This window comes from Pelodiscus sinensis, chromosome 2, assembly GCF_052426305.1.
Source record: "Pelodiscus sinensis isolate ZL-2025 chromosome 2, ASM5242630v1, whole genome shotgun sequence".
NCBI lineage: Eukaryota > Metazoa > Chordata > Testudines > Trionychidae > Pelodiscus > Pelodiscus sinensis.
This window is the reverse complement of record NC_143053.1, coordinates 79,900,446-79,926,743: the sequence shown is the minus strand read 5'-3', so window position 1 is coordinate 79,926,743 and position 26,298 is coordinate 79,900,446. Positions and strand designations below refer to the sequence as shown.

Here is a 26,298-nt window from a genome sequence, read left to right as displayed (position 1 = left end):
GGGGCAGGTAAATGTCTGTGAGCTAATGATATTAGAGGTGATAATTGGGGAAGCTATCTTTGTAATGGGTAAGATAATTAGCGTCTTCAAATTTGAGTGTAAAGTGTCGAATTTAAGCATGAATGACAGTTCAGAGGATTCTCTTTGAAGCGAAGTCTTAAAAGGTCTGAAGCAGGATGCAGGTAATCAAGTCGTTGAGACAATGTCCTTTCTGGTTGAAATGGCAAGAAACTGTTTTTTCTTTGTGATCCTGTCTGAAATCTGTTTTGTGGGCATTGATCCTTTGGCAAAGTGTCTGAGACGTTTGTCCAATGTACATAGCAGATGGACACTTTCGGCACATGATAGTATAAATTATACTTCTGGATGCACGGGAATATGTGTTCTTGATCTTATAACTCACTTGGTTGGGTCCAATAATGGTATCAGCAGAGTGAATATGTGAACAAAGCTGGCAATGGGGTTTGTTGCAAGGGAAGGTACCAGGGTTGGTATTAGTGTGGTATCTCCTGTGGTTGTTGGTAAGAATCATCTTGAGGTTAGGTGGTTGTCTATAGGGGTATGTCTACACTACCCCCCTAGTTCGAACTAGGGGGGTAATGTAGTCATTCGGAGTTGCAAATGAAGCCCGGGATTTGAATTTCCCGGGCTTCATTTGCATGATGCCGGCCGGTGCCATTTTTAAATGTCGGCTAGTTCGGACCCCGTGCCGCGTGGCTACACGCGGCACGGACTAGCTAGTTTGGATTAGGCTTCCTATTCCGAACTAGCTGTACGCATCGTGGAACGAAGAACAAGGTGTACAGCTAGTTTGGAATAGGAAGCCTAATCCGAACTAGCTAGTCCGTGCCGCGTGTAGCCACGCGGCACGGGGTCCGAACTAGCCGACATTTAAAAATGGCACCGGCCGGCATCATGCAAATGAAGCCTGGGAAATTCAAATCCCAGGCTTCATTTGTAACTCCGAATGACTACATTACCCCCCTAATTCGAACTAGAGGGGTAGTGTAGACATACCCTAGGAGACTATGGGTCTGTCTCCCAGAGCCTCTCGGAGTTTAGTATCCTGTTCCAGTATAGGCTATAGTTTATTGATAATGTTGCCATGATGTAACTGATGGAGGAGTTAGAATAAGTTTAAAAATATAAATATATGGGGACTGTGAAGGATGGTAAGACAAAATTGTTATTTACTAATCTTGTGTTTTGAGGAAAGAGTGTAAGCATGATGCAGATGAAGAAACACTACTTTTCTCTTGTACAGTGTTATTGCATACTGTATATTGAGAGTTGTAAGAATGATTTTCCCTGCAGCTGCGTTCATAGAGCTGTCCAACTTGCTGCTTGCACCCAAGAGGATCCCTAGGCATGAGTATGGGTTGCCAACTCTTCCAGACCAGATGGACCAAATACCATTGCCATGAATGGCTTCCAGTCTGCCCAGTCAGAAGAGCTGACAACCATATTTTTATCAGGTTGCAAGACTAGGACGTGTCTATTGTGTCACAAGCGAGCAATCAGGGAGGTACCCATAATTTTTTTTTTCAATAATGTCACTCAGGCTCATAACTGAAATGTTAATGTAGTGCTTTTGTGAAAAGGAAGTGGTGGAAGAAACCTTACCAGCAATGCTATTTTGTATAGAAAACTGACATTTATTGGATGGTTTAGGGGTAAACGAAGATAGAATTGCTTTTTTAAAGATGCAATAGGGACTATTTCAGGCTTCCAAGATACTGTACATTTTCAATATCTTTTTGCATAAAGGTATATGACAATATTTGAGGATTAGGGTATCTTTCCTGCATCACCAGTGAGTTATAATTGATGAAATTATCTTGCAGGATGCCCAAGAAGAGTATTTCAGCTCTCATTTAGTTTCCTGTGTAGCTTTATGGTTTAGAAAAGATGCAGCTGTGGACAAACTTCCTGACTTCTCAAATCTTCATTTCCAGAGATTGGCAATATGCTGGTAGAGGTGATGTAGCTTTCTCACCTTCCTTTTAATTGGGAGTGCACATTGTATTATTAAGACAAAGACAACATGGAAGGGGAGAAGTTAAGGAGTCTTCTGTGCGGCTTAGGAACCTATGTTAAGTTTGGGTACACTTAACATCCCAAGTACCTTTGAAAAAAATCTCACCCTAAACCAACAACAGTCATGTTTTCTGCTCCCAGTTATCTGCTTGTCATGCCATCGTGTAATTAGCACTTCACAGGTGAATAGTTGATGCTGATAATTGTAAGCTTGATCTTGCTCTTCTTGAAATCAACTGCAAACTTCCTGTTAAAACGGGAAGTAGGTGGAGCCTCAGATGCTGTCACATCAACAATAATGACTTCTTTGTAGCCTATATGTCTGAGAATTTTCAGAGGGGAAAAAGGTGTATCACTAGGTCTTTAAAATTATAGATTTCTAGAATTTTATCACCTAAATCTTGAGGTGATGCATAATTTAGTAAAGGTTTGATTCCCACAGGTCTTCTTGCATCTACTTTCTGATGTGCAAGATAATGTAAAGCTGGGGTAATTTACACACTGGAGAGGGAAGGAAGAAGTGGTCTAAGTTACATGCTGCTAAATTAATTTGGACCTGACTCTGTTCTGCTTTACTCTAAGTAGACATTTACTCATACTCAGAAATAAGTAAATGGGGTCAAATTCTTATTGGGAAAGGTTTTTGCCTGCTTTGTGCAAGTGCCAGAGATAGCACTAGGTGCAAAATGGTGGAGAATCAAGCCCCTGGGCCTGATTCTCTGTTGTGCTGCACATTGTGTAGGCAGTTACATCAGTGTAAAGTGACAACATCTTACACCCATTTTCACTGGTGTATATTGTCATGCTGTCTGGAGTAGCTCATGAGTTTGAGTGCTAATCTCAGAGTTTACACTTATTACTTGGTTGGTGATTTTCTGCTGGAAGTCACAGGTTTTCTTCTTCCTCAGTGGAGCGTTTCAACAGATACCAAAATGAGAACTTGGCTTTTGCCGGTCAGATTAGATTAGTATGCATCTATTTTTAATGGCCCAGATATTATTGCTCACATTTTCATTTGATAGTGTAATAGTTTGAATTTAATAAAATAAAATCTCATCGTGCCAGTTTTTCATGATGAAGAAGTTCTTCTTATTGCTTTCAAGGGCAGAATTTCCTACACCAGCCAGGTGTGTGAGGCATGCACGGAATGCAAGTACTTTCCCCTCACTCCCTTGGCATCCAGGGTATGGGATGAAAAGCAAGCCACGTCCCAGAGTGCATGGCAACTGCCCCCCCATCTTCCTGAAATTCTGCCCTTGATTGCTTTGGGAAGGATGAAACAGGAAAAATAAAATTCCTGAATTTGTTGATTGTCTCAATAGAAAATTTTGATTGAGATGAAGGCTTATCCTTCAATTCAGCACAATTTCAATTTTGTTCTCTGCAACTTTTAGAAGAAAATAGTGGTCTCTGTTCTTGACGGGTTTTTAGCTCTGGTAAAGTGTATCAAATTTCACTTTTGAGGAGAAAAGGAAATTAAATGGTCAGGCCAAATTCTGCATCTCTTGAATATATAAAAATATTGTCTAAGACCACATAATGTAGAATTCTCACATTTAAATCAAACAGAAGATCTTCAAGAAAGATGAAGATACAGGTGTCTAAGTGTGGCACGTTACAGTACTGTCTTATCATGGTTCTTCCTTCTAGCCACTTCTCTTTTTCTAATAGACATTTATTTACTTTTTATTCCTTTTCCCCAGTCAGATGTAAACTGAAATTGGCTCATACAGTACTAGCAAACATCAAAGAGAATTTTTCCAAAGTGGTGTCTGTCTATTGTGAACTTCTCATTTGTTCCCAAGTTAACTGCTTTTTTAACTTGTCATTTTTTACTGCATTTTGGGATGGTTAACATGAAATCTTCTCTATATTTGAGTGAGTGATGGAGTGAGCCCACCCCTAAATGGTGAGAGCTAGGACCACCAAATTTGGTATACACAGCTTCCAAAACAACATAAGGGTTTGGTTTGACCAGGACAATGAGGTGTGCCTGGAATAGGATTGTGTCTCTCAAAACCATACAGAAAGGAGACAGAATCACCAAGTAGGGGAAAGGAGCTGGCTGGGAGCATGTTCCTTTCCCCTATCCAGGACTGTCTCAACTCAGAGCCTCCCCTCTCAGGCATCCTTTAGGGAGGCTGTTCCCCGCCCCGATTTGTACAGGAACATTGCTGGCTTTTCACCTTCATCAGGGAGTGAGGAAAAATGCACAGATCACTCCATTCCTCAGTCTGGCTGGGGAGTCCAGAGGGCAGATGAACCTGGACCTACCCGAGATGGGGACATGAACCCCTCCCCCAGCTGTACCTACTGGAGCGGCAGAGTCCATAGAGAGACACTTCTCACCTGACCCCCAAGCTGCTGTGGTGAGGGAGAGCTGGTGCAGTCATCTCTCCCCAGGGCAGCCTGCTACTGAATCCTTCATCCCCAGCCTATCCCATCGACTATTTGATTATTTAATTAATCTAAATTTAACATCCCTAGCTTGTAAGCTCAACATGCCCCCACTCCAGCCCCGCAGAGAGGGGCTGCTGCCACTCTGCACTGCTACCTCAGTATCTGGCAGGCAGCTGCTCCACGAGGGGAGCTGGTTTTTAAACTGGATACCCTCTCGGACTGGCTCACACCTGGCACCCTGCACTGCTGCCTCTGTATCAGAGGCAACAGTATCGGGTGGCAGGGGGCTCCCTGGGAGTGTGGGTGGGAGTGCACTGGCTGCTGACCCCACCCCTGGGAACTATCAAATAGTTGTGTAACCGCTAAAATTTCTTGCTGTTACATGACTATTCAATTACACGATAACTAACATCTCTACCCCAGAGCAATGATTCAAATGAAAAATGTACATTTTAATTTTATTTTCTTTAAAAAAAATAGAGTTGTCGACCTGGGCAATGCCAGGTAAATCTTCTAGTACTTTTTAAATAGCAATATATTAGCTATAAGTGTTTCTGGTGATGTATACTGTAGACTGCTGAAAAGTTTGTTTTTTCAAGGACACAGTCAACTAAAATTCATACTCCTCTCTAAAGATGTTCTATGTATAATTTATGATAGCACACTGGTCAAGTTTTAGCTCACTGCATGTCTAACAAATGCAAGAAGGAATAGTCCCTACAACAAATATTTAAATATCAAAGGCAAATACTAGCTCTAGTATTTGAGGGCACAGTTACAATTGCATTTTTTCCTACACAGTCACTGAGCTAGCATCATCAAACTCACTACTTGTTGTAAATACTTTGAGAATGAAGTATTATAAAATATGCTTCTTCCAGAGCCAGACAAATTCATTATTGTTTAGACCTCAACTTGTGAAAATAAAGCAGACTAGTTGAGTTTCACTGTACGTTATAGGGAAAATATTTATTTTGAGCTTTCCCTTTAATTTGGAACAACAGTGATAAGTTAGAAAGAACTTTGTCAAACTGCAAGGAATCAAGATCAGGAAAGGAAATGTTGTAAATTGTTTTACTCTTTCTAGTTAGGCTGATTTTAAAAAAAAGCAAGCTGCTGTTTTGTAAGAAAAGAAAGGCTATTACAGACATAAAAAATTGGAAGTTTGGAAACAGCAATTAAGAGAAAAAAAAACAAGAGGGAGGAAACCTCCAAATTCTTTTTATAACCTTGGCAAAGGGAATTCAGACAACAGTCTATTAGCATCTCCTATTTTGTTTTGTTCAACTTGTACACTGGTGACAGGACCCAGTTGCCTAATACCATTTTCCTTTCAACTTAGTGCTGAGTGCAGCTAGAAGAGCATTTCATTGCTGTGTGAATGCATTTGGCATGTAGACAACAGGTGGTAAAAATCAAGGGATCAGTGTACACATTCTTTGTCCCTCTACCATAAGCCTCTCTTTATCCTTCTGATACTTGTGCTCAATAATGAATCCTGATTGCCAGCACATGGCATATTTTTGCCATCAGTTTTTTCCTTGTTGACATTTTCCTGACTCATACTATACTACTGGAGTCTGAACAGCTCTGCAGATTTTTTTTGAGAATGTTGGCAGGAACACAGTTGTTACTGTAAAGTTTAAATTATTATATTTCCAACAGTATTTCATATTCATGCTATATTTGACCTTATATATTACAAGCAGGGATGTTTCTGTTACATCAGTAGGTAACTAGGAACAGCTGATAAGGCTTGCTAGGTGCTCAAATCAATTTTTCACTCTGAGACCTCTGCAACATTATAAATCCCAGCTCAGCTTCCAAGTAATTTTTCTAATGAACCACACTATAACAGGTGGTAAGAAGAGAAACACTGGAAAAAAAAGTTTTATTAAAAATGTTAAGTCTCTTTCCTTCTTGCCCCCCTCCAAAATTGTTTTGGCAAAATAATCCATATAATAGGCTTGATTTTTACCCTTGTATGTTGATATAAATCATGAGTAACTCTGTTGAAGTCAAGTGTGGGTGAGAGGAGAATAAAGTCCACCATTTTACTGAACTCAGTCCTTTATACTGGAGTAATATTACCCGCAGAATATGCCTTCTGTTCTTTTACTTTTAAACAATTACTCACCTACATGGAATCATTTAATACATTATTGAAATACAGAAGTAACCAAAAATCTGTGCTACAATCATGTAGCTCTTATTCTTAGACAAGAAGGACATTTACAGAATGTAAAAGAACATTAATTATCTTTTGGAAAGAGCATTTGATTAATTGCTTATTTTTTTACATCCTTCTGTGAGGATAGCTTATCTGCAACAAGAGTTCATGACCTAGACAAAGGTTTTGTTTTGTGTGTTTACTATTGGTTTTGAAATTGTGCAATCAGTGCTGGCATAGGTAGAGTCCCAGCTTGTGTTTGACTCAGTGAGGTAGTATTATGAATAGGAAACTATGCTTTGTGCACATAATCCCATTAAGCAATATTTTTGTTCAAAATTTGTCTTTCTTACAAGAAAGCTCTCACGCCTGTAGTGAAAGGTCCCATGTCTGTGGCAAAGTGTTTTGTGATACATTTAAAATGGACCCTTTGCCCTGCACACAGTTTTTATAATGCAGTAAGCTTTACCAGAGAACAAGTGTCTCTTTCTTCTCTGCCTATGTTTATACAGCTTGAGTCTGCGAAGCTGTATACACTGCTAGAGATACAAGTCAGATGATCTAAGCTCTGTGTCATTTTAAAAGATATGCTTTACATATAAACAGTCTTGATATTGCAAAATTGTTACCTATGCATTGAGTGACTATAGATCTAGCTCTATTAATTTAGTGTAATAGACATAGGCACACTTAGTTATTTATTTTTAAAAATCTGTTTAAAAGTGACCTGTTGAGTACTAATTAGTAATGTTGTTTTGGAGGGAGGAAAGTATTAATTTTGCTTACTTACTTACTTGTAAGTGGTTTGTTGAAAAATAACCAGTTGTGCAAAAATCTTCCCCTTCAGATAGTTAATGCATGCTCTTAACTTCTCATATGAATAGTTCATTGACATTACTTTTTTAAGTCAGTGTGACAAATGTAAGGCCTTAAATTAAGTATATGCTTAACTGTTTTTAGAACAAGGCCCAACTCACTAAAGTTTTAAGACCATTAATACAATTATGCATGTGAATAATTTTGAAGCCAAGGGGAGGAAAGATACTCACATACTTAAGTCACTGCTGGTTTAAGCCAAATGAACAACTTTGATGGTAACTTTTTTAATGCTTTAAAACCTTTAGAGGTTGGAGTGACATGATCTCAATTGCTGCTCTGAGAGCTCAAAAAAAATATTCTGCCCAGCTTTCAAAAAGAAAGAATGATTCTAAATGCCATAGATCGGGGTGGGCAATACTTTTTGGTGTGGGGGGGGGGCATGCCAAGATTTTGGAAAGTGGTTAAGAGCTGCAATTTTCTGTGGAGGAAGTGTGGGTCTAGGATGGAGGTTGCGTGCAGAAGGGCGCACTGGGTAAGGGACTGGGATGCAGGAGACGGTGTGAGATCTGAGAGGGAGTTTGGATGAAGGAGGAGGTTGTGATGTGGATCAGAGGATTAGGGTGTAGGATCAGGGAGGAGGTATGGGTGCAGAAGAGGATTCTGGCCTGTGCGAGAGGTGTAGGAGGGAATACAATGTCTGGGAGGGAGTTGTGACCTGGGCAGGGGGGTGCAGAGAGGCAAGGGTGCCAAAGGCAGGCTTTGGTTGGGAGGCACTTACCTAAGCATCCCCTGGCCAGCAGCCCTGGAGCACTCCAAGGCAGGCTGGGCTTCAGCCCCAGACCACTTGAAAATGCAAAGCGTCCCTCTCCCTCCAGAGTAGAGTCACACAGAGCAGTCCTGTGCTTAAAACAGTAGCTGCTGTGTGACTGAGGGTCCCAGTAGGATGATCCATGGGTTGAGTCTGGTGACTAGGGGGGGCCCAATCCAGCCTGCGAGAGGTATCTTGCCCACCTGTGCCCTAAATGGAGCAATGTGTGTTTGGGACTTCAGAAAGTAGCCCACAGTTGCTCCCTGGGAGAAGAGCTTTACAGAGTATCTTTCCATGCTGCAAAGCAAGAATACTGGTGGATAGGGGAAAGAAAGGTGTTTAAATATTGGTTGCCAATCCTGCAACCTTTACTCAAGCAGTAGTCCTATAGACTCAACAGGACTGCTTATTTGAGTAAGAATTATTGCATGAGAAAGTATTTTGAGGCCTGGCTTTGAAACCCTATCAACAATAACTTTAATTGCTTGGCACACAATCTCGCCCAACCCCAATTTCTGAGGTAGCACTCTGTTATATCTTTGAATCTGACATAGAAAAGTCTCTTTCAAATAGGGAGTAGCAGATGGACAATAAACACCTACATCAAATAAAGAACAATTTGAAAACATTACTATATCAATTCTTCCAATCTGTTTTAACTGTTAGAAACACATTAGGGAGAAGATGCAAGATACTTGATTTCTCTCTCTCTCTCTCTCTCTCTTCTGTCATTTCTCTCAAGAACCTCAATCCTGCTCCTACTTCAGATAAAGTGAGGTCTTGTCATTCACTTCCATGGGAGCAAAGTAATGCCCAACATTCTGATAATTTTTAATAACCTAGTAAAACCTATTTTCTTTAATGTTAAATATCAGTATAATATTAAAGGAAACTAGCCCTATTCATTGTTGTGTTTATTATTATCTATATTGGGGTGGGCAAGATACCTCTCATGGGCCAAATCCAGCCTGCCAAGCCACCGGATCCAGCCCACGGACCACCCTGCCTGGACCCTCAGTCACATAGCAGCCGCTGATTTAAATTCAGGGCTGCTCCATGTGACTCTCTACTCTGGAGGGAGGGAGGGTCACTGATTTTGTTTAAGTGTTAAGTATCTTAAAATTAAGGCCCTAACCATGCAGGTATTAACTTTAAGGAGTCCTGTGGCACCTTAAAGTCTAACACATTTATTTGGGCATAAGTTTTTGAGGGTTGGGGCCCACTTCATAATATGCAGTATTAACTTTACTCCGGTTTTCTGAAAGAGAAGGGTTGGAGGGAAGTTAGTTATTTGCTCTTAATGGTCGATGAGGAAAGCACACAGTTTGCTCCATTCCTCACCCTAGCTGGGGAGTGCAAGGGCAGATGAACCTGGATCTGCCGCAGCTGGAGGACTTGCACCCATCCTCTGGCTGTGCCAGGTGGGAGCTGCAGCAGCCACGGAGATGTACTCCTCACCTGATCACAAGCTGCTGTGGTGAGAGAGGGCTGAGGTAGTCCTTTCTTCCTCAGGGCAGCCTGCATCCTGAACCCCTCATCCTCAGCCCCACTGCAGAGCAGTGATTTAAATGAAGAAAAACAAAAATTAATTGAGGTAAGGACCCGAGCAACGCCAGGTAAATCTTCTAGCAAAGCTATGTATACATTCATCCGGCGCATTGAATACGTGTATTTTAGATGTCAAAATAAATATGTATTTTAAAATTAAGGGCTTACTCTGGGAAAAACTCAATGTATATTAGTTATTTAGGAGCAGACAAATGATTTGTGAAATAATAGTTAAAAAACAAACACTTAGGCCAGGTCTACAGTACCTCAGAAATTTGACTTAAGATACTCAACTCCAGCTACAAGAATCGCATAGCTGGAGTCAATGACCATTAAATTGAATTTCTGGGTTGGTCTCACTGTGGGAGGTCAATGGCAGAAACTCCTGTCAATTTCCCGTACTCTTCACAAATAAAGGAGTGTTGGGGTTGATAGGGGTGCCTTCAGCATTTGATTTAGTGGGTACTTACTAGATCGTTGCTCTTTCCAAAAGTATAGACAAGGCCTTAGAATTAAAGATTGCTCTGTCAAAGATTCAACAGTCCAGATGAAGGCTGACAAAGGTTCTTCTCCAATTCTGTAACCATTCAGCAAAACCAGAGAAGATGAGAAATTATGTTTTTAATGTGAATTAAACGAGATTCCTTTTTTCTCTCCCCTGGAAAAACTTTCAGGCCTTATTGTTTAAAAACAAAATAGACCAAGATGGAGAGAATGAGATGGAGAGAACTTTCAAAGAAAGTAAAGCAAAGAAGGGGAAATAGAAGGGTTTTTTTATTATATTTTATTGTTATCTGTTTCCAATATCACAAAAATTGTTTAGGAAATTTCACTCAATTTGGGCAGAGACCAAGCATGGAAAATGTCATCCGCAGAGATGAGTGTTTGGAAAATTAGGTGCACATGACAACATAGGGGAATGGTAATAGAATGTGTTTTTTGAACCTTAATGACAGCGTAGCAGCTGCTATCACCATAGCTGTTCTATAAAATGCCTCTTACTTGATGCTTGTCACGGTTTTAGTTTATTATGTATAGAGCAGAAACCTTTACATTTTTAAAATAACTGTTTGTGGATTGTTACTGTTTATTTAGGAAATGGGTCGGAGATCAGTCTAGCACAAGGTGCACCAAACCAAAAATGAGAATTGTTATGAGAGAAAACAGAAGTTTCTGCTGTTTGAGAAACAGACTGAATGTTATAAGATTGTAAATTAAACTGAGCAAGTTATACAAACAAATGTCAAGTTGGGTTGTTCACTCTTTTTTTCACAAGTCTGTGGAAAACAACAAGAGGAATTGGATTCAAAGTAACTTTCAAAACAAGATAGGGAAGATAAGGGAATACACTGTAATGTACTGACTAATGTATGGGTGTACCATTGGATGCTACTGGTTGGAATGAAGTGTGTCTACTCATACTGCCTTTTAAAACCCAGTCTACATTTGGAAATTGAGCAGTTGCTTAAAATTATTTTCATTAAGAGGTCTATATTAGGAATCTGAAAGTGTAACCGTGCACATGGTTAACCTTTATGGTTATGTACAAGCTTCTGGTATGCACTTAAAAGCCAGCTCCTGGTGTGAACCAGCTGTCAGGAAGCCGCCTCCCTGACCTAGCCTGGCTGTAGCTGCTGAAATTTTAACATCCCTAGCCTAATCCATCAGTGGTTGGGACCAAAGGCCAGCTCTGAGCTGACTGCTTACCCTACATTTCAGCAACCACCTGCCACTATATGTGGGAGTGGGTCCCGGAGAAGCAGTTCATCTCAGAAGGCTTGATGGTATAAAATCAGAGGGGAATTCTAGAGAATCTTAGGGAAGTAAAGACACCCTGGTCTCTCTACTTTTCCAGCTGGGCAATTTTTCCACCCAGTGGTGATGGCCTGCATGCACTGAGTATTTGTGACTTCCTTGCATTTCCTGTTGAGGGCAACATTACCTCTTCCCTTCCCCCCACCTTGCTCCACTGAAATTCCCAAGGAAGAACCTCTCCTGGGCATGGAACCTGCACCAAGGCAGCTCTGTCATAATCTCTAGGGATTCTTCATATCTTCCAGGAAGAGCAGCCCCACTTCAGTGAGAAAGTTCTCTGTAAAGTGCATGCCCAACAAGGGGACAAAGTCAAAGCCCTTCTCTGGCTAGTCCAAGTCCAGCCAAAACTCAGTTCTGACTATCTATCCTTGGTAACTCCAGTCTTGGAGGAATCTCCTTGTTTCTTCTTTCACAGAAAGGGGTTACCTCAGAGTTCTGGTTGCTTTCTGTGGTAAAGAGTGTGTTATGGCATGGAAATTTCTATCTTCTCTTCCCATCTTAATCCTCTGTCCTTGGATCAACAGAGAGAGAGGGGGCTGTGTCCTACAGACTGTAACACCTCTATGTGGTAGAAGCCATGTCTTCCTTCCCATCAAATCAAAGGAAGCAGGAAGTTTGTTCTTAGTCTTCTTACTATATATTTTAGAAATGTGCATCTGTCTGGATATCCCTCAGAGTTAATTTGTTCAAGAACTCCTCCTAAATGGTAAGAGCTAGGACCACCAGATTTGGTGTGCAGCTTCCTCTTAACCTAACTTAAAGGTCAGGGTTTGGTTGTGCCATGAAAATGGAATGTGTGCGTGGAATTTGATTGCTTCTCATAAAATGGAAAGGGGCGGGGGGGGGGGGAGTCTGGTAGGAGGAAGTTATATTGCAGAATAACCACAGGGAGGCAGCAAGGGGCCAGAGATTGGGACTAGGACAACTTCATTGGGCCAGCAGGGGGTAGAGGTGGAGAAAGGGATAGCTATACAGGCAGTCCCCGACTTACGCGGATCCGACTTATGTCGGATCCGCACTTACGAACGGGGCTTTCTCGTCCCGGAAGTCGGGGCGAGAAAGCCCCATTGGTAAGCTGCTCCGGTGCCTCTGGTCTGCTGGAGACCGTCTCCAGCAGACCAGGGGCACCGGGCGGGTTCCCGCGCTTCTGAGACTTTGCCAGAGCAAAGCCTCAGAGGCGCGGGGAACCGCCGCTGCTGCCGCTTCAATCTGGGTGCCTGTGGTCTGCTGGGGACCGTCCCCAGCAGACCACAGGCTCCCGGACTGAAGCCGCAGCCCCCAGCAGACCACAGCAGACCACAGCAGACCACAGCCACGGTCCCCAGCAGACCACAGGCACCCAGATTGAAGCGGCAGCAGCAGCGGTTCCCCCGCCTCTGAGGCTTTGCTCTGGCAAAGCCTCAGAGGCGCGGGACCCCTCCGCGGCTGCGGCTTCAGTCCGTGAGCCTGTGGTCTGCTGGGGACCGTCCCCAGCAGACCACAGGCTCCCGGACTGAAGCCGCAGCCGCGGCGGGGTCCCTCGCCTCTGAGGCTTTGCCAGAGCAAAGCCTCAGAGGCTCTGCTCCCCGTGTCCCTGGTCTGCTGGGGAGGGGGGGGGGCAGCTAGTGTGCTCCCCCTCCCCAGCAGACCAGGCTTTTGTTTTGGACTCTGGGGTAGAGCAGCTGGGGCGCTGCCGATTGGTCCTGCAGCGCCCGCTCTGGGCACTACTGGACCAACCCGGCAGCACCCCAGCTGCTCTGCCCCAGGTCCTGATTCAGCCGCTGCTGGTCAGTTTCAGCAGCGGCTGAATCAGGACGCCTGGGGCAGAGCAGATGGGGTGCTGCTAGGTTGGTCCAGTAGCACCCAGGAGCGGCGTTACTGGAGCAACCCAGCAGCACCCCAGCTGCTCTGCCCCAGGCATCCCCAAGTCAGCTTCTGCTGAAACTGACCAGCACTGACTACAGGAAGCCCCAGGCAGAGTTGCTCTGCCCCGGGCTTCCTGGAATCAGCTGCTGATCAGTTTCAGCAGCAGCTGACTTGGGGACGCCTGGGGTTCTTAAGTTGATTCTGTATGTAAGTCAGAACTGGCGGTCAGTTTCAGCAGCCGCTGAATCTGGACGCCAGTTCCGACTTACATACAGATTCAACTTAAGAACAAACCTACAGTCCCTATCTTGTACGTAACCCGGGGACTGCCTGTATATTTCAGAGAGTTTGTGTGTCTGTTTGTCTGTGTGTATGTCTGTCCCCCAGCTAGGGGACATGCAACCCTCTCCCAGCTGTGCCCGCTTGCAGCTGCAGCAGCTATAGACAGGCATTTCTCACCTGGCCCCACGCTGCTGTGGGGAGAGAGAGTGGGGTTGTCCTCTCCCTGGGGCAGCCCACATACTGAACCCCTCATCCCCAGTCCCACCCTAGAACAATTATTTAAATGAAGAAAAACAAAATGTATTTGCATTAAGGACCTGAACAACACCAGGTAAATCTTCTAGTACTCCATAATGCGGAAGTGGTCAGGAGGACAGAGACTTGTTTACCTTGAAAATTGTTGAACCAACTTGAAAAAAAATCAGAAAAATCACTTTTTCTAAATTTCATAATAGTTTTAATTTAACTCTGTAGTTGAAAGGAGGCATTGTTTGTGATGGAGTCTTTTCCCAAAAGTTTTAGTTCCTAGTTGCTATGAGGACTTTATATAGTCCAGAGGTAGTCCCATATGTATGTACAAAACTGTTTTAACCGTAAAGGAGCAAGATTAGTTCTTTCTGGTCTTTAGAGTCCTTGTAATATTGGGACCTAGGATAAATGAATATTAATTAAATTTGTCATTAATCAGTTAGAACAGTCTCTGTGAAAATCAGCTTGCATTTCCAGTAATTCAGATTATGCAGTCCTTTTAAACTTCATTGTACTATGACACTAAGGCAACTAATTACATTTACTATACAAATGTTATAATTACTTTGGAAAAATTAACATTTTCAATAGCATTTTAATGGAAATAGTGTTCTTTGTTGTGGGAATAAAAGGCTGATAATTTATTATGACTTCCTGATATGCATCGCCAGCCAAATACTATGGTAAATTTTCTGTTGGTTGTATGTAGTTCAAAATGGGCTAGGTCTTACTTATCTGAATATTTTCTGTAGTTTATTCAGAGATGTTTAACACATTTTTCTTTAATAATGCATTGTACTTTGTTTGGGGGAAGATGTCCACGTAGAGCATACGTGTGTTGTGCAGTACTTGATTCAATTTATATCTCTAATTTTTCCTCAAGAAAAATCTTGAGGGTTATAGCATGCACATTTGTGAATGGGAAGCACATATTGGTGAAATGGGTGACAGCCCAGAGATTCAGCATTCAGGTCCAAATTCTGTAATTGCTCACATTGAGTAGCACGTAAGGAACTAGTCCTGTTAACTTCAGTGCCATTGATAGTGTGAGTAAAGGCTGTAGAACTGGACCTTAAATTAGGAACTGAGGGCATGATGCATAGAACAACTTAGAAACCTAAATTCCAGAGTTCAGCTCAGTCGCTGTGTGTAGCACCCACTGCGATCCTCAGAGTTCTTGCTTGGCTTCTCTGAGACCTCACCCCCCACTCACTCCATCCCCTCTTTCCTACATCAGTCACTTTCCCCCACCCTCACTTATTTTCACCAAGGTAGGGCAAGGGGTTTGGGGTGCGGGGTGCACTCTTTAGGAAGATGGGTGAATTGACATTATACTGGCGATGAATAAACCTCTGAAAGGGCCAGTTGAATTCCCTTTGTCTGTTTTCCAAAATTCTCAAGCTGAACGTCTGATCTGAAGCTAATTTCCTGAGCAGCATGGTAATTAGAATTCTGAATGATAATTATGTTTACAATAGAGAAGATGTACTAATAACATAGCCTCTGAAGACTCCAAATGAGCTATAAAAGAACCAAATCACTGTTTCAGATAGTGGCAGCAGTACCATAAACTAGATATTTAAATCCCGGGCTTCATTTGCAACTTCGCTTGCCTACATTAACCACCCTAGTTCAAACTAGGGTGGTAGTGTAGACATACCCCGAAGTATAACATTTAATTTCTGATGCTGTTTGATTTTTTACTTGGAAATACTTTGTTCAATGCATTCAAGAATAGAACTTGTTTGATGTAACCCAAGGCCTGGGGTGAGGGGGAGAGGAGATGAAATCGGTTGGAGATTGAAAAAAAGAATGATAATTATCTCTGTGGTTTAGTTAATTTGTTTCAGGTTGTATCTAGGTATTTCCATTTCATCATTGGTTTCTCAAGATAAAATAGAATCTTCAAAATTGAAAACCAACTAGTAATGACATATACCAAACACGAGCACAAAAAAAATCTAATGGGGTTCTCATCAACTAAACATTCACTCTAGCCAATAAACATTTTCTAATACTAAAAAAAATCACAACACATGAACTGATATATAACTGAGTGTTTGGTACCATACTAGGCTCAAAGTTAAGCAGTGATCTTGTAGGTAATTTAAATCTCTCTTGGTCCTAATTAAATTAGCTTTAGTGACATCCTAATTCATTCGAATTCCCAAAGGAGTGATTAATCTTACCCTTTATACGTCCCAGTTACAAACAATATACTCAGAGGAACACACATCTAACTATTATAACATACATCTTTATACCGATAGATTAATCTATCAGCCCTTTAAAAACACCACCTCTTAATTACTACAGGTTGGACCTCCCTGGTGTGGCACCCTTGGGACCTGATTGGTCCTGGATGAGGGATTTTGCTGGACATGGGGAGGTCATTTCTGGCCCTCATGCTGCCTGCCCTGCTGCCCCACCGGGCTTCCCAGCTCCCCTGGCAGCCCAGCAGTGTTGTGTGTCAGGCTTCCTGCCCCCCCCTCACTCCCCTTCCCCCAGCCCAGTTGGGCCACACACTAGGCTTCACAGTTCCCCCTCCCTACCCAGCCCCAGCTTAGCTGTGCGCCAGGTTCTCTTGCTCCCGCGGGTAGTCCAACTGGGTCGCGCACGCCTGGCTTCCCACTCAGGCTCAAAACGGGAAGGGAAACAGCCATAAATCACACTAGAGCAAATTCCTCCTAACTATAACAAGAAGCATTCACAGAAAGAATGGTAGTAACAACATGGAACATTTGAGAGGAAAGGGAATTAGAAAGACCTAGAGGTTACAGGGAGAAAACCCCTTTATACTGATTAGTTTGTCCACATATGCTTTATCCCTAGTTTCCCCAACATTAGTGAAATGGCTATATTAGGGGATTGTTTTAAGCAGGTAGAGGGTTGGGTTTTTTTATATTAAACTAGAAGTTTTACCTGGTGTTGCTTGGTGTCCTTAACACATTTGATTTTTGTTTTACTTCATTTAAATAATTTCTCTGGGATGGGGTTGCGGAAGAGGGGTCAGTATTCAGGCTGCCCCAGGGACTACCCCAGCCCTCTTCACCGCAGCAGTTTGGGGCCAGAGGAGAAGTACCACTGCAGCTCTAGTGGGCACAGCTGAGGGATGGGTTCATGTTCCCCGCCTGGATGTGATGGGCTGGGACACTGAGATCCCCTTGAGATGCTCACCTCATGGGCTGATCAAACCACTGAGCTCACCTACCAGCCCTCTGAGGCACCCCACTACTCTGTCCTGCTGAGCCAGAACCCCTTGTCTCCCCTACCAAAGGCACAGTGTTGGGGTCCTAGCCCACAGCAAAGTGACACAAACATTTAGAGCAGTTTGGCATTTAACCCAGCCCGCAACCTCAATGGGCTCAAAACCTCAGATAAATACGTCTTGCACAGCATAAAATTTTTATACAGAGCAAGCTCATAAGTTGTTCGCTCCCTTTATCAATGAAAGAGAGATACACACAGCTGTAGTCCTCCCCTCAGGTAACTGTTGTGTACACTGAGTTTAGTAATAAATAAAAGTGATTTTACTAAATAGAAAAGGTAAAGTTTAAAAGGTTGCATATGATAACAGACAAGTAAAAACAAAAAGAGTCCTGTTGCACCTTAGAGATTAAGGTTTATTTAGGCATAAGCTTTTGTGGGTAAAACCCACTTCACTAGATAAATTGGAATGGAAATTACAGAGGTAGATATAGATAGATAGATTAGATAAAGTACTAGTATAATAAAAGAAGGGAGTTATTTATCAAGAATTCGACTTGTGTTTACAAGGCCATTTCAATCAGGGTGGACGTGGCTCAAACACAGCAAAAGATCAAAGTAAGTTATTAAGCCAAATAAAACAAAATACACTAGCTACACTAAATACTCTAAGGAACTTGTTACATGCAATTCCTTACCCTAACAGTAGTTCTGATCATCTTTACTTACAAGCTAGGCAGCCTTCTACGTTGAGCACAATTCTTCCCCCTGTTCAATCTCAGATGTTTCCACCAATCATCTGGGTGGTAAGCAGGGGGTGCATTGGTGCCTATAAATAGAAATTGGTGCATTTCTTGCCTATAGATTTTGCCTAAGGCAGGAATCCTTTGTTTTCAGTTTCAACCCTTTCACATTCCCAGAGGAAAGTACCACATCCAAAATGGGTTCCAGCATCAGGTGACCTGACCACATGTCTTGGCAGTACCAACCAAAGTCCAGCCTTAGAGAAAGAACAAGACTATTTATAGATATTGTCTTGAGTACTGGGCCATTAAGTTCCTTGAGTACTACTAATGGTGTTCACTAGCATCTCCTAAATATATAAACAGGTTTATACTTCATATTCTTAACTTGAAATATAGGAATGATACATGCACACACATAGAATATATACATTCAGAGGATTACAAGCTCTCCAATGATAGATTACATGCCACATTTTGCATGGTATGTAAGAGAGCAGTATGATTGCTCAGAGCTCTAGTACTTAGAGGGAGAAAAGACTGTTGAGAGTCTATGGGTTAAATTTAGAGATGGAAGCAACAGGAGTTGTGTTGTGGTTGGTGTCTGCTATAGACTGCCGGATCAGGTGGATGAGATAGATGAAGCTTTCTTTGAACAACTGAGAGAAGCTTCCAGATCGCAGACCCTGGTTCTCATGGCCAACTTTAATCACCCTGACATATGTTGGGAGACCAATAAAGCAGTACACAGACAATCCAGGAAGTTTTTGGAGAATGTTGAGGATAACTTCTTGGTGTACAAGTGCTGAAGGAACTGACCAGGGGCCATGCGCAGCTTGACCTGCTGCTCACAAACAGGAAGGAACTAGTAGGTGAAGTAGAGGTGGGTGACAACCTGGGAAGCAGTGATCATGAGATGGTAGATTTCAGGATCCTGACCAAAGGAAGAAAGGAGAGTAGCAAAATACACACCCTGGACTTCAGAAGAGCAGACTTTGACTCCCACAGAGAACTGATGGGCAGGATTCCCTGGGATGCTTACATGAAGGGGAAAGGAGTCCAGGAGAGCTGGCAGTATTTTAAAGAAGCCTTATTAAAGGCAGAGGAAGAAACCATCCCGATGCACAGCAAGAAAAGCAAATATCGTAGGCGACCAGATTGGCTTACCGGGGACATCCATGGTGAGCTTAAACACAAAAAGGAAGCTTACAAGAAGTGGAAACTTGGACAGATGACTAGAGAGGAGTATAAAAATATTGCTTGAGAATGCAGTGGAATTGGAGTTGCAGCTGGCAAGAGATGTGAAGGGCAACAAGAAAGATTTCTACAGGCATGTTAGCAATAAGAGAGTGATCAGAGAGGGTGTGGGGCCCTTACTGGATGAGGGAGGTAACCTAGTGACAGATGATGTGAGAAAAGCTGAAGTACTCAGTGCTTTCTTTGCCTCTGTCTTCATGGACAGGGTCAGCTCCCAGACAAATGCACTAGGCAACGCAGTATAGGAAGGAGGTGGGCAGCCTTTGGTGGGGAAAGAACAAGTTAGGAACTATTTAGAAAAGCTAAACATACACAAATCCATGGGCCTGGATTTAATGCATCCAAGGGTACTGAGGGAGTTGGTAAATGTCATTGCAGAACCTTTGGCGGTTATCTTTGAAAACTCATGTGGAGATCGGGAGAGATCCCAGATGATTGGAAAAAGGCAAATGTAGTGCCCATCTTTAAAAAAGGGAAGAAGGACAATCCAGGGAACTACAGACCAGTCAGCCTTACCTCAGTCCTCGGAAAAATAGAAGGGATTCTCAAGGAATCCATTTTGAAGCACTTGGAAGAGGGGAAGGTGATCAGGAATACTCAGCTTGGACTCATGAAGGGCAAGTCGTGCCTGACCAATCTGATTAGCTTCTATGATATAGAAAGATCAGTGGATTAGAAAATCAGTGGATGTGATATACCTTGACTTTAACAAAGTTTTTGATACGGTCTCCCACAATATTCTTGCCAGCAAGTTAAGGGAATATGGATTGGATAAATGGACTGTGACATGGATAGAAAGCTGGCTAGACTGTCGGGCCCAACGGGTAGTGATCAATGGTTCGATGTCAGGTTGGCAGTCGGTTTCTAGCGGAGTGCCCCAAGAATCTGTTCTTGGACCGGTTTTGTTCAATATCTTTATTAATTACTTGGATGAGGGGATGGAGCACCCGCAGCAAGTTTGCAGATGACACTAATCTAGGGGGAGAGGTAGATACGCTGGAGGGCAGGGATAAGGTCCAGAGTGACCTGGACAGATTAGAGCAGTGGTCTCCAACCATTTTACACCCAAGATCACTTTTTAAATGACAGACCGAGCCAAGATCTACCACCCCGCCCCTTCCTTGAAGCCCCGCCCTCTCTATTCTCCTCCTCTCCATCACTTGCTATCCCCAATCCTTATACTGCTGCTTATTTTTTGTTTTGTTTTTATTCTTCTGTAGGAAGAGGTTTTTCCAACATTTGGCCTGTCTACACTGGACCAAATGTCAGAAAAAAACCCTTCTTTTGGAAGCCACCTTATTCCTTGTGGAAAGAGGAATACAGGGGTGACCAAAAGAGCCTGTTTGCTCTTCCACTAAAAAAACGGAAGAACAAACGCAACCCTGGATGCAGAAGAGTTTTTCTGGGATATCTCCAGAATCCTGAAAAACTCCTGGGCTGTATCTACACTGGGCCACTTATTCCGGAAAAGCAGCCGCTTTTCCGGAATAACTTGCCAGCTGTCTACACTGACTGCTTGCTTTTCCGGAAAAGCGATGACGATCTACTGTAAAATTGTCAGTGTTTTTCCGGAAAAACTATGCTGCTCCCATTCTGGCAAAAGTCCTTTTCCGGAAAAACTGTTCCGGAAAAGGGCCAGTGTAGACAGCACAGTAGTCTTTTCCACAAAAAAGCCCCAATCACGAAACTGATGATCAGGGCTTTTTTCCGGAAGTGTTTTTCCGGAAAAGCATCCTGCCAATGTAGACGCGCTTTTTCCGGAAATACTTATAATGGAAAACTGTTCCGTTTTAAGCATTTCCGGAAAAGGGTGCCAGTGTAGACATAGCCCTGCAGTCTAGCTGGACCGTTGCTGTGTTGAGACAGGATGTGTAGGCTCTGGGGTGGGAATGAGGGATTTGGGTGTGGGAAGGGGTGAGAGGTGCAAGCTCTGGGAGGAAATCTGGATGCAGGAGGAGGTGAAGGGGACACTGGCTCGGGGAGGGGGGCTCCAGGCTGGGCAGTGTTGAGATACTAAGCAAGCCACAAGCTTGCGGATGTGAGGGTGCAGGAATTTGGGTTGGGGTATGTGAGGGGCTGAGGGCATGAGGTTCCAGTGTTTGATAGGCTCAGATCTAGGGTCTGAGGAAGGGGGTGTACAGGAGTGGTTGTGGTCAGATGGGGGCTTGGCCCCAATTGGGGGTTTGTTGGCCAGGCTTCATTTTTAAATAGAATACTATGAGAATGGCAGGGAACCTGCCTTGAGTCAGGGGTCACTGACCCATAGAAAAGTCATTTGGGAGCAGGGGACACAGTATTGGGGAGGAGTGCTAGTGGGTTCTGGAGCAGGGAACAGGGTGCCAGTGGGGGCAGGGGAGAGGGGGCAGGGTGCCAGGACAGGTTTTTGCAGCAGGGGACAGGGTGCTGGAGGGGACAGGTTTCCACAAGGAGTAACGGTAGTTTGAACTAGGAAGCCTAGTTCGAACTACCTAGTTCGTGCCGCGTGTAGCCGCGCGGCACAGGGATCGAACGAGCGGGGATTTAAAAATGGCAGAGCCCCGCTTATGCAAATGAAGCCCGGGAAATTCAAATCCCGGGCTTCATTTGCAAGTGCGGTATGCCTACATTACCCTCCTAGTTCGAACTAGGAGGGTAGTGTAGACATACCCTAAGGGATTTGGGTTTGTGTAGTCTGCAAAAGAGAAGAGTGAGGGTGGATTTGATAGCAGCCTTCAACTTCCTGAAGGGAGGTTCTAAAGAGGATGGAGAGAGGCTGTTAACAGTAGTGCCGGATGGCAGAACAAGGAGCAATGGTCTCAAGTTACAGTGGGAGAGGTCCAGGTTGGATATTAGGAAAAACTATTTCACTAGGAGGGTGGTGAAGCACTGGAATGGGTTACCTAGAGGTGGAATCTCCATCCCTAGAGGTGTTTATGTCTCAGCTTGACAAAGCTCTGGCTGGGTTGACTTAGTTGGGATTGGTCCTGCCTTCGGCAGGGGGCTGGACCTGATGACCTCTTGAGGTCTCATCCAGTTCTATGATTCTATGAAAGCATGTGTGCTTTATGCAAAATTTGGCATATTCATATTAAAAACATATTTCCATAAAAATATTGAGGTTCAGTGTCACAAATGGGTAACAGAGGAACAGCCTGCAGAGCAAAAACAATGGACTTCACGCAGGGCCTAGGAAAAATAACTATGAACTAGAACCCAGATCCAACAACATTTTGGGTTTCACTTCCACCAAGGCTTCAGTATCCCATCTTACCTAGTGGTAAGGAGGTTTAACAGGTAGTTCGATTTAGGGGCTTTATTTCGAACGCCCATTTCCCTGCCATGTGTAGACGCGGGCAGTTAGTCCGGGCTTGTAAATTTCAAAAATGGCGACCGGCCGGGAACATGCAAATCAAGCGTGGGATATTTAAATCCCGGGCTTGATTTGCAATTCCGAATGCCTACATTAGCCTCCTTAGTTCAAACTAGGGGGCTAGTGTAGACATACCCTCAGATAACTACTTTCACGTGAATCAATATATCAATGAGAAAGTCACGTTCCAAACCATAACTTCATCCTGCACAGAGGTAGCTATTAAACTGAGTTATCTTTCTAAGCATCCTTTTTTTGTGTGTGTGGTTTGAATTACTATTTCTTAATTAGCAAAACTATGTGTTTTTTCAAAATACAGGCAGTCCCCGGGTTACGTATAAGATAGGGACTGTAGGTTTGTTCTTAAGTTGAATTTGTATGTAAGACGGAACTGGTACATATTGTAGGGGAAACTCTAGCCAAACATTTCTCCAGAGCTCAGTTTTATTCTCCCACACCTCACTTCCCTCAGTCCTTTATTCTCAAGCTGAGGTGTCTGCTGAGAAAAGCCGCTCCGCGTCTCCCTGGTCTGCTGGCGGGGGCACTAGCTTCGCGTCTCCCTGGTCTGCTGGGGGGAAGCAGCTAGTGCGGGGTTGCCTTACTCCGTTTGTAAGTAGGGATCCGAAGTAAGTCGGATCCATGTAACCCGGGGACTGCCTGTATGCTGAATTTTTTTTAGCTCTTAGCTGCAGCTGCATTCCAAAACTATTAAACAGTTTTAAAGATCTGAATCATGTGTTGGATTTCTTTCCAGGTTTTATAGAGAAGGCAGTTCTTTGTAGATTATATTACATCTAATTAATTACAGCTCTTGCATCAGCCTATCCTGTTCTTTCCTATCACTTTGGGTACCTCCGGACAATTTTCCCTTTTTTCAAAACCTTATACAAGATTTGTTTTCCCATATTTCTCTTTCTGTAATGTTAGATGAGCAGAGACCAAAAACTACCTTCCTACTATGTAGTGCTGTAGGCACCTAGGTTTTTATAAAGCATGTTGATAGTGCTGTTTAATGGCTCTTCTTTGATTCCTGAAAAGTCTAGGATCTAAGTGGAAGAAAAAAAATCAAACCTCAAATCCACTAACTGTTCTGTTAGGGCACAACTACACTGCAGAGCAAAACTTGAATTGAGCTATGCAACTTCAGCTAAGTCAATTGCAAAGCTTAAGTCGAAATAGCTTAATTCGGCTTTTGGCACTGTCTACACAGCAGGAAGTCGAAGGAAGAACACTCTTCCTTCAACTTCCCTTACTTCTCATGAAATAAGGGATACAGGAGTCAGGAGCCAGCTCACCATTATTTTGAAATAAAAGCCTGTACTATAGACGCACCCTATGTTATTTTGGAATAACATTAGCTATGTAGACGTAACCTAATAAAGTACGGTCCTAGTCAGCCTTTTTTAACTGAAAACACCTGTCTAGTGGCTTTTTGAGTATTCACAGCAGAGGGTACATTTAAATCACATCTGCCATGTCTCCCAGGTAATTGGATCATTTTGATCCATTATTTTAAACTCTGGTATAAACAGTAATTAACAACCCTGCCAGTCTAATCCTGCTGCTTCTCTAGCACTTGTTCTTCATATTGGTGCTGGTCACTGCAGAAATGAGTAGAACATACTAGACACGTGAACGATGACAATCCCAAGTTGACATGATTTCTTGAATCCTGACCATTTTTTCATCATTGTGAATCGTGAATATTTGCTTATTGGCATATCTGCAGCTGATCTCTAGTTGTTGTACTCATGTTGGGATTTGAGTAGCAGTGAACACCCTGGGCAAGGATAATTTTATGAATAACAAGCTATATACTGAATATGACTTTATTGTCCCACTTGCACTATTATTTCTATAGCTTACCATTTCAAAAGCTTTATTCCTATAAAAAGTCCTTTTTTAATGTTTGTGCAACACAGTATGTGGGTTCATTCACAGCAGATATGTTCGTTAGTTGGTATTTCTACTACAACATTCGGCTGCGAAAAGGCTTACCATATTGGCATTTAAGTGATTATAATTAGAGTTCAGAAGTACTGGCTCCCTGTGATGAATTAGAGGAAATTCACACTCTGTGCTATTGTTTCAGTCTGTCTGGTTGCAGACTCAGAGCATACACCTCAAGGCTACCTTCACATCCAGACGGACTTGCTTCAGTGAAAACTCAGATTCTGAAGTATTCCGCTACGGAACCATAATCTTTGGAATTTCTTTGGTTGGGCATTTGCTAATACTTCACTGTAAATGTAAGGAATGTTACTACTGTAGCTCTTAGTTTGGCTCACTTATTGTAATCTCTACTCTGCAAATGACTGCAAAAAACAGGGAGCTGCATTCCAGGGTGAATATAAGCAAAGGTTACTCATTTGCACAAGTAAGGTAAAGCACTATGATTAGTCCTACACACTGGAGAGAATGCAGTTGCAAACTTTTTTTTCTCAACAACCAGGGTGGATAAAAATCAATTTTTAAAAAATTCAAATCAGATGTTTTTGATAAAAATTTTTTTGGGATAAAACCTATGTAAAGTTTAATGTATTTTATTTAAGATACATCAAAGCTCAAAGATATCTCATTATAGAATAGGGATTATAAATTCTTATTCATGTAACGTTTAAGAAAACATTGTAAATGAGTTCCAATAGTTCATGGATTAGGGACCCATTCTAATGGGGTTCCAGAGGCTTCAGCAGGTTGTTTAGTTTAATCTTTCTGTTTACCCAGTGGGACTCAGTGCTCAGTCTAGAAGATATCATCAGAGATTATTGTTTTTGTAGTTCTCAAACTGTGAATTTGTGTCTCCAGAATTTACATGTTTATTAACCTCAAACATGTTTTCAATAAATACATAATATACAGAGCTGAGAAATAACAGCCCTCAATCCTATTGTCCCTCTGCAAATTTGTTTACACGGTGTCAATTCCTTACCTCTCTAAGGCTACGTCTAGACTACAAAGGTACGCGGTGCCAAATTTCAGAAAAAAGTGCTCTTTCGATACATCCCTTCTTCCTTGTAGAACGAGGTTTATAAGATGGCGAAAGAACACATCTGCTTTTCTGAAAATTTTTTCTGAAAAGCGGACATGTTCCTTGGACACGACATTGCTTTTCCGGGATACCGGAAAAGTGCTGCAGTCTAGACATAGCCGTAAATTGCAAAGTTTCAAAAAGTTCAATGCATAGACGTTAATATTTTAAGTTTCTCATATTGACCTGGGTGACACAGTCAGTTCAATTTTTCATTTTAAAATATTTAATTTAGTTAAAAACAATGTTAGCTAAAACACACTTGATTTTAAAAACATGAATTTTTAAAAATTCATACACCTGTTTTGTTAAAATATTACATATTTGCTGTTGAAGAAAAAAATCCAGAATACATAATGTTATTGTTTTAGTTAAATACAATTTAAATGTCTTTCTGGTGATGTATTCCTCCTAATACAGCATGACAAGAAAATCCTCCAAATATTAATAGTTAACCTGTTGAATTGGAGATCAATCACCTCCCAATGATTTCATAAATATCTGCTTCAGTTTCCTTTGGTAGTTGAAATAACCAAATAATCATTCCTTTTTTTGATATATATAGCTGTAAAACTAATCTGAAAATTTTCAAAATAAATCACTGTTTAAAAATGTATAGTGTACATTTTTATACCTTCTAAAAATGAAACCTACATCTATGTCTGAGTTGTGAAGAATATGTATTAAGGTTATGACAATCAACACGAATGCACTTTTATGTAGAAAACTATGATTAAC

At 42.3% G+C, this 26,298-nt stretch overlaps 1 protein-coding gene across 3 annotated transcripts in view; it reads left to right on the top strand.

Annotated features, from left to right (window-relative positions):
- The window catches only part of CABLES1 (Cdk5 and Abl enzyme substrate 1), a 104,320-nt gene that overhangs the window by 15,691 nt on the left and 62,331 nt on the right, over positions 1-26,298 (top strand). The window contains exon 1 of one of the 3 annotated variants that reach the window (XM_075920883.2): positions 9,681-9,828. The exons of the other annotated variants lie outside the window; for them this stretch is intronic. The gene's annotated coding sequence lies outside the window, so the exon portion shown is untranslated. Of the gene's footprint in view, positions 1-9,680; positions 9,829-26,298 lie in introns of those variants that run through there. 3 annotated transcript variants of the gene reach the window in all.